General features: G+C 30.3%; 1 long non-coding RNA gene across 1 annotated transcript; it reads right to left on the bottom strand.

Annotated features, from left to right (window-relative positions):
- Nucleotides 1-8,254: 8,254 nt before the first annotated feature.
- On the bottom strand, nt 8,255-9,143 carry LOC149235996 (uncharacterized). Its single transcript, XR_016268365.1, has 2 exons — nt 8,709-9,143; nt 8,255-8,602 (listed from the first exon to the last, which is right to left on the bottom strand). It is a non-coding gene; the product is annotated as an uncharacterized LOC149235996 (long non-coding RNA).
- Nucleotides 9,144-10,769: the final 1,626 nt, after the last annotated feature.

The raw sequence follows: 10,769 nt of genomic DNA, 5'->3' as shown, positions 1-10,769 counted from the left end.
AGTGTTGAAATGGTAGGAAAAATTGTCCATCTACAATTATGCTATTAAATTTCTATATATGTGTAAATGCTAATCCATTTTTTCAATGTTGGAACCTTTTAAGGGACATGGAAAAGCTAGGTTTTTTTATTGCCATGTTAAAAACCTACTGTTAGATGGACTAGTATATATATCTTAGTTTAGGAAGTGTTTCTCACTTTAGAATTTTTAGTTTTATTTTTTTGAACATCTCGCAAAAGAGATAAGAATAAAGTTTGGCATTAGTAGTGAAAAGTGAATCGTCATTTGGTATAGTGAATAATTGAAAGGTTATAAGCTATATAATCAATTCACCAAGAAATATGTGGTGATTAGAAATGTAAAATTATTGGAGGAAAAATATTGGAGTGACCAAGAAAATGAAACAATGGGAAACTAAAATTAATTTCTACAAATAGATGAATAGGTTGAATGTTCAGGACAACAATTTCTTCTAGTAGGATTACCAAGGTTATAGGTACAAACATAAGAAGAACAAATTGAAATTTGTTCTTGTTCGAGCACTGAGTTATTACCTTTAGTGAGAAATTAAATACATACTTCTTATTCTATTAGTGAGTCAGTAACTTTGGCGATAAGTCATAAAAGAAGGATCTCGAGGGAAGCCTATGAGTAGTGCAATGACATGGATCAACATGCTCACCTTTCCTTGTTATCCTATCAACCTACCTATTTTGAGGAGGCAAGAAAATATGAGAATTTGGGACAGGCCATGAATGAAGAGATTGAAGCCATTCAACGGAATGATATTTGGGATCTTGTTGATCTCCTAATAGATAAAACCATCACTAGTATTAAGTGGATTACAAGAAAAAACACAATGAGAAAGGAAGGGTATATAAATATAAGGCAAGGATAGTTTCCAAAATGTTTCCTCAACAAACCAATATTGACTATGCTGAAAGATTTTCTCCTATACCAAGGTTTGATACTAGTAGAGAGTTTTTAGCCTTAAAAACCTAGAACAAATTGCTAGTTTACCATATGGATGTCAAGTTATCCTTTTTGAATATAATTTAGAAGAATAGTTGTATGTATACCAACCATTATGATTTGAAGTAAAAGGTTGGGAGTAAAATGTTTTCAAGCTAAAGAAAGTTGTGTAAGGATTGAAGCAAGCTCCATGAGATTGGTATATTGGAATTGATTCTTATTTTCTAAACGAAGGGTTCCGCAGGAACTATGAATAAACCACACTTTATAGCAAATCACATCAGCAAGTTAAGTTTTTTATAGTTTGTATTTATGTTGATGATATGCTATATACTATGAATATGATGTTATATGATTTTAAAGGTACCATGAAAATAGAGTTGGAGATGAAAATTTTTCATCTGGTAAATCCTTTTTGGGAATTGAATTCAAACAATATGCTTAAGGAATTTTCATATGTCAATAAAACTATCTTATAGATACCTTAAAGAGGTTCATAATGGACAAATATAAAATAATAGAAGAAATTATTAATGTATGTTATATATACCTTAAATAGGTTCATGATGGGCCAACATAAACTAATAGAATCACCTATTACAATAGGAACCAGATCAAGCAAGTAGGATGAAGGAATAATAATTGGTTCAACATTGGATAAAAAGCTTGCAAGTAGTCTCATGTACCTTACTACAATGAGACTTGATGTTATGTATGTAGTTAGTTACATTTCCAAACTTATGGAGACTCCCAAGGACTGTCCCTGAAATGTTGGAAAATGAATTTTAAGATATATTGTAAGTACAATTGATCATGGATTGTAGTACACCTTGTGAAGACAACATTCTTACATGATACAAAGAGAGAGGCTTTGTTGGTAGAATTGATGATAAGAAAAGCTCCTTAGGATATGATTTTGATTTAGGAAGAAGCTTTATCTCATGAGCCTCTGAGTAGTAACCAATTATTTTAATATCCTCCATAGAAGAAGAATATGTAATAGATAGTATAACATCATGCCATACAGTATGGCTAAAAAACTTTTAAAATATCTTGAACATGTGGAGAATGACTTGAATTCTATATTTTGTGACAACATTTTAGCAATTGCATTGTCCAAGAACCATTTTTTAAACAAGAAAATAAAACACATTGACACTTCCTATGACTTAATTTGTGATTTTGTTAAAAATGGTGATATTTCTCTTCAATTTTGGATCTAGAGATAGTCTCGAACACATCTTCATCAAAACCTTAGGAAGAATTATTTTTAGTTTCAAAGGCTACACTTAGGCGTTTTTAGTACTAAGGAATGAAATATTTTAGATTAAGGAGCAGTATAATTATGCAATCTCTCTTATTGCCCAATTTTCAATAATTAATTAATTAGTTTTATTATTTATTGTTAATAAACTTCCATTAAAATTTAATTAAATTACTTTTAATATTTTATTGATCACACCTTTGATGTTGATTATTTTCTATATTAATAATGAAAAAGATACCTCACCTGAATAGTTTTCATGTTCACAACATACCTGTCTCTACCTAATAATTTAACAAGTGTACTCTTACAATGAGGAAATAAAGAATGCACAATGAAATAAAACTATTTAAATGCCCACGCATTGATTCCAATATATCATCTTCATCTGCATGTTAGTTCTTTGGAAAATCAATATCTATTGCATTTATTTCAAGTTCTTACTTTAGTTTCCATGTTCATTCATGGTTTATAATGCTCCTTCATTAAAGCTAAAGTTAACCTGTTGCTTATATTTTAATGTTCATGTATTGGTTTTAATGTATTTTTCATTTCGTTTAGAGCATAATCTAGTTTTTCTGTATTTTTTATTTTTATAGGTTATATTTTAGAATTTGTTTTATTTGAAATTTGGTAAATTTTATTAGAATTACAAATTTGAGCTATATAGTATACACGATTTTAATATCTAAATATTTCATAATTCTATAGTTTTATGATTTTATGGAGGGTTTAAAACAATAAATTTATTTATTATTTCAAAAATACATTTTTATTTAATATATAATTTCTAATATTTATACTCATTCAAATTAACCTGTTATGTTGTCTCATAGTAATAATAATATCAACAAATGAATGAGCTACACATGAATAAACATATTTTTATTATGAATGTTATATCCTTTTGATATAGGGTTAGGTTTTAATTACAATTACAATATACTTATTTCAGTTATGATTTCTTCTTATATCAAGTAAATGTATGACATATATGTTTGACAATATTACCAATATAGATCTATTTTAAGTAACGATTTATTTTTTCATGTGCAAACTTTTTTAGACGGCAAAATATAATGTGTAGTTTTTCATTGTTCAAAATGTATTTTTGAATGCTATATATATAGAGTATATATAGGACCAAATAAACATTTTAACCAAATAAACTTATTTTTTCATGATATATACATAATTTGTTTTAAATGATTATAAATATATACATAATTGAGATTAAAGTATTTTTAGTAACAATAAATTAAAACGTTTTTTATTATTAATATATTTTTAAGTATATATAAATATTAATTCATATTAAAATATTTTATTAATAATTCACATTTAATATTTTTTTTGTATACCACTTTAAAATAATTTATTTTAACAATATCAACATAAATTAGTTATCTTAAATTTTGAAATAGTTTACTTAAAATTTATGTTGAAATATGTTTTAAAAGTATAACGTTTAAATATCTTAATTCAATTTTTTTTATTACAATCTATACTATTTTTTATTTAAAACATGATTTATTTTTATTTTAAAGAAACACATATTAGCTCTCTTGTCAAACGTTCTATTATAATAAAAAATAAAATAAAAATTATTAAAAAATCAAAGCAAATTAATAATTAACCAACAAAATTTAAAAGAAAAAACAAAATAAAAGAAAATAAAAAAAAATCAAAACAAATTATTAATTAATCAACGGTATTAAAGAAAAGAAAAAAAAAAAAAAAAAAATAGAAATCTTAGGATATTTATTACAGTACCTTAGAATAAAGGCTTAAAGAAAGGTTTGAATGGTCTTATATTTAAACCTTTCTTCACACGTTCAACAGAGATGCAAAACTTAACCGTATGGATTTTAAGAAAAGATACAGAACATAATTAATTATATACATTTTATTACCTTTTAATATTTAATTATATACATTTTATTACCTTTTAATATTTACATGCGTTACTACTCACATTATTATTTATATAGTTTTTTAAATAATTTTTTTATAATAAAATTTAATTTTTTTATTTATTTTAAACATATAAATTTGGAAATAAGATATTTATAATTAAAATGAGTTTAAACTAATTTTTTTATAAATAAATAAATACATAGCCATATAATAAAATAATATTAAAAATTGATATACTAAATATGATTTCAAGCACCTTAAATATTATAGCAAAGCTAGTAAGACTTGTTCCAAAAAGAATCTAAGAAAATATATCCAAAAATAAGTGAAGTATATAAATATATAGAACATAGTTAATTTTGGTATATTATTATTATTATTATTATTATTATTTAAATAATTATATTATAAAATTATTTAAACTCATCCACATCTATATAACTTAAGATATTTAAACTCATCCACATCTATATAACTTAAGATTTTAATGGACATTTTTTAATTTATTTTTTTAATAATTGAGATTTTTTTTTAAATAATTACACTATAAAGTTATCTAAACTACTTTAAATTTATATAACTTAAAATTTATTATGTCCAAAAAAATAAGTTTTTGGAAATACAAAATTGAGATTTATTATGTCTAGAAAAGATTAAATTTTTGGAAATATAAAATTTTCCTCAAATTATTAATGCAAGATTATTAATTTTTATAATAATAATAATAATTAAAAAATTTATCATAAATTTTGGAACATCGTTTTAGATTCTTTGTATTAAAAAACATTAATTTTTATTTTATTGAAGATATAAAATATTTACACATCTTCTTATACTCGAAAGAAAAATAGGCCTCTCCACCCAATGGATATGTATGGTAAAAGGACACGGATGAAATTTGTTTGGATGTATCACGCTATTTAAAGACCTGCATGGGGAAAGTAAGTAAAATGTATCTTATTTTCTCGAATAATCGGTTGAAGTTACATTATTCTTCGTTTATGATAAAAGTAGCACAAAAGCCCAGATATAATATAGCATCATGGGCACCAAGGCCTGTCACGGTGAAGTATGCTGGAGTTATGCGTAATTAATTCGATTCTAAGCATTGTTCTTTTTATTATTAAGGGCATCTTCTTTACTGATTGATGGTTCCCGTTGCTAGGATTGTTAGTTATAGTTATAAGTTATTATTGATAGATCCTCTGGATTCATTGAACAAGAATCGGAGGCAGCATGTCTGACCAAGATTGCCCAGATTTACGATAGACCTTAAAAAAGTCACAGGATGCTAAACTCTACGTTGAAACTGCGATACATAATTGATCGACGTGTCAATAAGACGAGAATGAGGGCAGATGCCCACATGCCAATTTGGATCCGGCACATGGATTATGTTCCCACTCTTAGCCGTGCTCCAAGGAAAATCATTACGTCAGCCATGCAGTGAGCCTCGATTGTGCAGATTTTTTGGACATATCATAAGCTGAGGGAATCATTACTGCCCAACCCTAACTGTAAGACATGGCACAGTTGTTGAAACTGATATATATTTTTGTGTAGATTGATGGAAATGATCGTGCAGAGTTTCGATTGCTCGTTGTTGCTCAATACTAGGAGCTCTGATTGCGAAACGGTGAGCGTAAAGATGGTATCCAGGACGGAGGAGAAGGTCAGGCAACCCAAATCAAGGCAGCAGATGGAAAATATTATGAAGCGTAACAACAATACATCATTCAAGAACACAGTGAAGGAAGAAGATACTGCGATTGCTACAGGCATCTTCCTCTTGGCTTGTATTGCATTGTCTGTGTAAGCAATGCAGATGCCACTTCAAATATTATGTTTACTTATCAATCGATGTTTCTCTTAGACTTCATGTAGAGGTTTTGAAACTAACGGAGCAAGTTCTTTGAACATCATATGTATTGTGAAATGGGATTAACATTTAATTGATAAAGGATAAAGGTTGTGAAAATAAAGGGTTATATATATTAAGGGTTTTGAGATTCTTAGCTTATTTATATATATATATATATATAACATACCTAAACACTTAAAAGTTACAATAGTAAAGCACCTAAAAACTATAGTTACAGGCTACAGCTACAGATATTGAGCAATGTAACCCCATAGCCATTCCTCTTGTGACAAAATAAATAAATTAGAAACCATTTTGTAATGTCAGATAAGTCTGACTTTCCCTCCTGTTATCTGTTATCATAATATCTGATACGATTTTTGTAAAGGGGTTCATGCTGTTCTTCAGGTTTTTTTTTTTTTTTTTAAATGGTCATATCTTATTTGTTTTGGGTTTTGGGCAATGGATTCACTTACGTATTGAATAATTCTTATTTTAATAAGTATAATGGACTTTCATTTTTATTTTAATCCTCGCTGATTTCAGTTTAAAAACCTATTTTAAGCTACCGAAAATATTATAATTGCCTAAAAAAAAAAAAAGCTGCTTCAAATTTGTTTGGCGAGAGTATTGTGCCTGCGCTAGTATTCGGGTTAATTTTCCAGACAATATCACTCAGCCTGTCTTGGACCTGGCAGATGCTTAAAAGATCTGGCAAGGCTTGAAATTCGAGGCCCTGCATCGAAAAATGTTTATTACAACCTGGAAATCTACATATAGACTTCACTTGACACTGTAACACCCTTGAGTGCAACATTTACCACAGTGATTTTGATTACTTATTGTAAATATTAAACTCTTGGCTATGTTTTTAATTTTTTCTCAGAATGAAAAAGCATAATTAATTAGACTTTAAAAGAATTCCAAGAATCTCCAAAACAGTTAAAGAAAACAGTTGAAGGAAACAATTTTATTTGATCCTTCTTCCTTCTCCTACGGAGGACTATGTTTTCTGTGTGGAAAAGTGTTAGGAAAGATCAGCAACGATCTCACAGTGTTGGAGTATTACTGGCCTAAGGTTGTTCTTGAGCTGGTTGTGAAACCAGTGGAACTCCTTTGGTGAAATAGTTGAGATTTGAACTTGACAAAGAAGTCTTGAGGTTCATTAAGTATCTTCAATTACACAAAACCACTATTTTGGAGCAAGGATCCATGGGGGATCCATGATGTAATTTCCTGACTAGTGGTTGGGAGGAAGGTTTTCCAAGGAAGTAGATAGGTTATTTAGGAAGATTTGATTAAACTTTTTATATTCTAGTTTACAAAAGAATTTTTCTTACTTAAGTCAATAGAAGGTTTGTGCAAAGGTAGACTTTGATTTCTATTTGATTCCTATAAAAACAGACTCTTACATTATTATATTCTAGTTTACAAAAGAATTTTTCTTACTTAACTCAATAGGTGGTCTCTGCAAAGGTAGACTTTGATTTATGAAAGGAATGCTAGCCTATATAATTACATTTACATACAATTGATTTTCTATCAGTCTTAGTGCAGTAGCAATAAATGATTTTTTGATTTTTATGGGTATTGGAGAGAAGTAATAACCATGCATTCCATTCTCCTAAATAGCTTGTATAAGGTTATAACAGAACATTGAAATAAATACAACATACTCGAGAAAATAATAACGATGCATTCCATTCTCCTAAATAGCTTGTATAAGGTTATAACAAAACAGTGGAATAAATACAACATACTTCTACATTTACATCATAGGAAACCCTAAAACGAGGACCCCTCTAGGTGGACTAGATTACAAATAATTGAACAGTAATATTGTCATAATAAACTAGCAACCAATGGTTACACAGAGTGAAATATAGACATAGCACAAATGAAAGTGCTACTCATACATGAGCACAAAACTACTCTCAAATTTATTCTTGCAGCCTAGTCGCGGTGGACAGCAAGAACGGTTCTGAGCTAAAAAGAAACAATACATGGAAACCAAGATGGCTAATTTATTAACCTTACAATGCAGTAATAAGAAATTAAAATGAATTTGAGTTATTATTATTCTTTTAAGTGTGATCACAAGAGACAAAATAACTTAACAATTGAAACCTTGCCATATTGTTAAAGGAAAACAAAAATATATCATGCACAGATTTCAGTCCAATATATATAAATATAAACAAACCATTAAAACCCAAGAACCAGGTTGCAGAGACTTTCCATTGTGACCAAATGGGGGAGAAACCCTCTTATAATTTCAACTGAAGATTCGACAGAATACATAAAAGAGGATCTACTGTGAGATAAACCCAAAATGGCGAACTCGGAAAGATTGTACCCAAAATGGGACAAAGCCCAGAATCATAACAAATCAGGTTCACATAAAACTCGGCCCTCATAGGGTGGTGAAGGTTAGCCATTTGGAAAGTTACAAAACCCAAGCCATTAATTGTCTCAAGTTCACACAAGAGAATTTATTAAGGACTTGGAACTCAAAGTACCGTGGAGAATGGCCATGACATCCATCAGCGGCGCCACCAAAAGTCGAGTCAGGCAGTGAAGACCCTTCACTGTGTGTAAACCAGCACAAATAATAACACAAAGGGCCATAAGAATTCGAATGAGGAACGAATCCATGGAAACCAAACAGGAAAGCTAACATGCAAATCAAAGTACCTGAGATACTTAACTGCTTGGAGTAGAACTGCTCGTTTTCCATTCTTGTGTGCAACCAAGGTAAAGAAGGTTGCTTGCTAATGGAAAACCAAGAAGGAAGGGTAATATTAGCATAAAACTGAGGAGAACAAACATGCAATACCTCCATCTGGTTTACAGACAGCTTGAAACATCAACCTTGCCAGAGATTTGACAGAGCATAAACCCTCTCGGGCAGAGATGAAGGTAAAATCCATTTAATCAGTTGCGGAGGAGGCGGAGCCGAACCTTTGAAGAACTCCAAAATGACAAAGGAGAAATAGGGTTTAGGGTCTCCGTTACCCTAACAACATTGAGAACCCTCACCATCATTGGATTAAGCACCAGAGGATCAACGATGTTGGCTATCACAAGTGTAGGCCACTGATGGAGTGGGAAATTCGAGGTGAGGCTAGGTGTAAAGCAACATGTAACATCACCATCATAAACCATTAACCCAAAACCTTGTAATATTCCAAGTGCATATGTATTCACAACATAAGGACATGGTACATAATGTCAAAGAGATCCAATGTATTAACTAAACCCAAATCGAAAGCCAAATATTAAAACTGGTACATTTAATACAATCAATTCACTTAATATGAGATTTGAAATTATGAACATGGGTACATTTAAATCATCGGTTTAATAATGGTTCATTTGCAAAATAATATATTGTTACTATGTATTAACATTGCATCCATTTCTTTTTTACTTTGTGAAATAGTTAGAGTCAATATATGTTACAAGTGGTATAAGAGCCCAGTTTCGAACACTGAGGCCAATAATGGGCAACTAAGAAAACAACTTGAATTGTATTAATGCACAAAGAAGGAAAGGAAGAAAGACCGAGGAAGGATGTGAGAAGGTGTAGAACCTCAGAATCAATCCAAAGCATCATTCAACAAAGGCAATCTTGAATTATGTGTGCAGTTGGGAGAGGAGTCCCATAAGGCAAATGTTACACTATTAGAAAATGAGCAACAACTATGAGTTGAGATGATTAATTTGAGGGTAGATAATGAAAAACTAAGACAAGACAAAGACCGAATTCTGAAAAGTTTATGTGATAAAAAAAATGAGCAAGGACCTAATCCCAGTTTAGGTGAGAGAAATAAGACTTAAACCTTTAAGAAAGAGGAGGGTCATGCTGAGTCAGAAGGAAGGTATGAAAATGTTTCCGAAGGAAAAGGAAATAAGAAGCAGAAAATAGAATTGCAAGGAGAGTTTAAGAAGATTAAACCACCAAATTTTGATGGAGAGGCTCAGGAAGTAGCAGAAGCCTGGATAATTAATATGAATAAATACTTATAGATTTATGAATATTGAGAAAACCTTAAAGCTCGATTGGAAATCTACCAACTACAGGGTAAAGCCACCTTGTGGTGGGAAGAAATTAAAACCGTACGGAAAATAGATGAACAAGAAATAACTTGGGAAGAGTTTCAAAATCATTTCAGGGACAAATATCTAATTGAAAGATTCTATGATGAGAAGGAAAAGGATTTCCATGACCTAAGGTTGGTTCAGTTGAAAATGGATGAGCTTGTAACCCAATTCACCTCCTTGTTAAGATATGTTCCATACATTCAAGAAGAAAAGGCAATGGTGTAGTGCTTTACCAATAGCCTACCTATTTTTATGATGAAAAAACTGGAATTTGATAACCCAAAGACAATGGATGAGGCAATTCGAAAAGCCAGAATCTGCTATCAACAGATGAAGCAGAAAGGAGAAGACACTCATAATGGTTCATTTGAAAAAGGATAGAAAGGTCCGCTGGACAGCAAAAACATGAAAATTGCAGGAGGAAGGAATATCCACCGGAAATTCTAGACCAAGTTTAATGGAAAAGGATTTCAAAAAAATGGAACTCAAATGGAAAATAAGGAAACATAAGTGGTAAATAAACCAGAAAACAGTCAGCAACAAAGGCCTCCTCCACAATGCTTGGGGTGTAGAGAACCACAATATTACAAAAACTATCCTCATCGCACACGTGTTGATCAGGTTGCTAATGTACAAGAAGCCTCTACCATG

The sequence above is a fragment of the Pinus tabuliformis genome, chromosome 8 (genome assembly GCF_031772625.1).
Source record: "Pinus tabuliformis cultivar Carrire ecotype Pingquan chromosome 8, CPIR1, whole genome shotgun sequence".
Classification (NCBI taxonomy): domain Eukaryota; kingdom Viridiplantae; phylum Streptophyta; class Pinopsida; order Pinales; family Pinaceae; genus Pinus; species Pinus tabuliformis.
The sequence above is the reverse complement of the archived record's forward strand: the minus strand, read 5'-3'. Positions and strand labels throughout refer to the sequence as shown.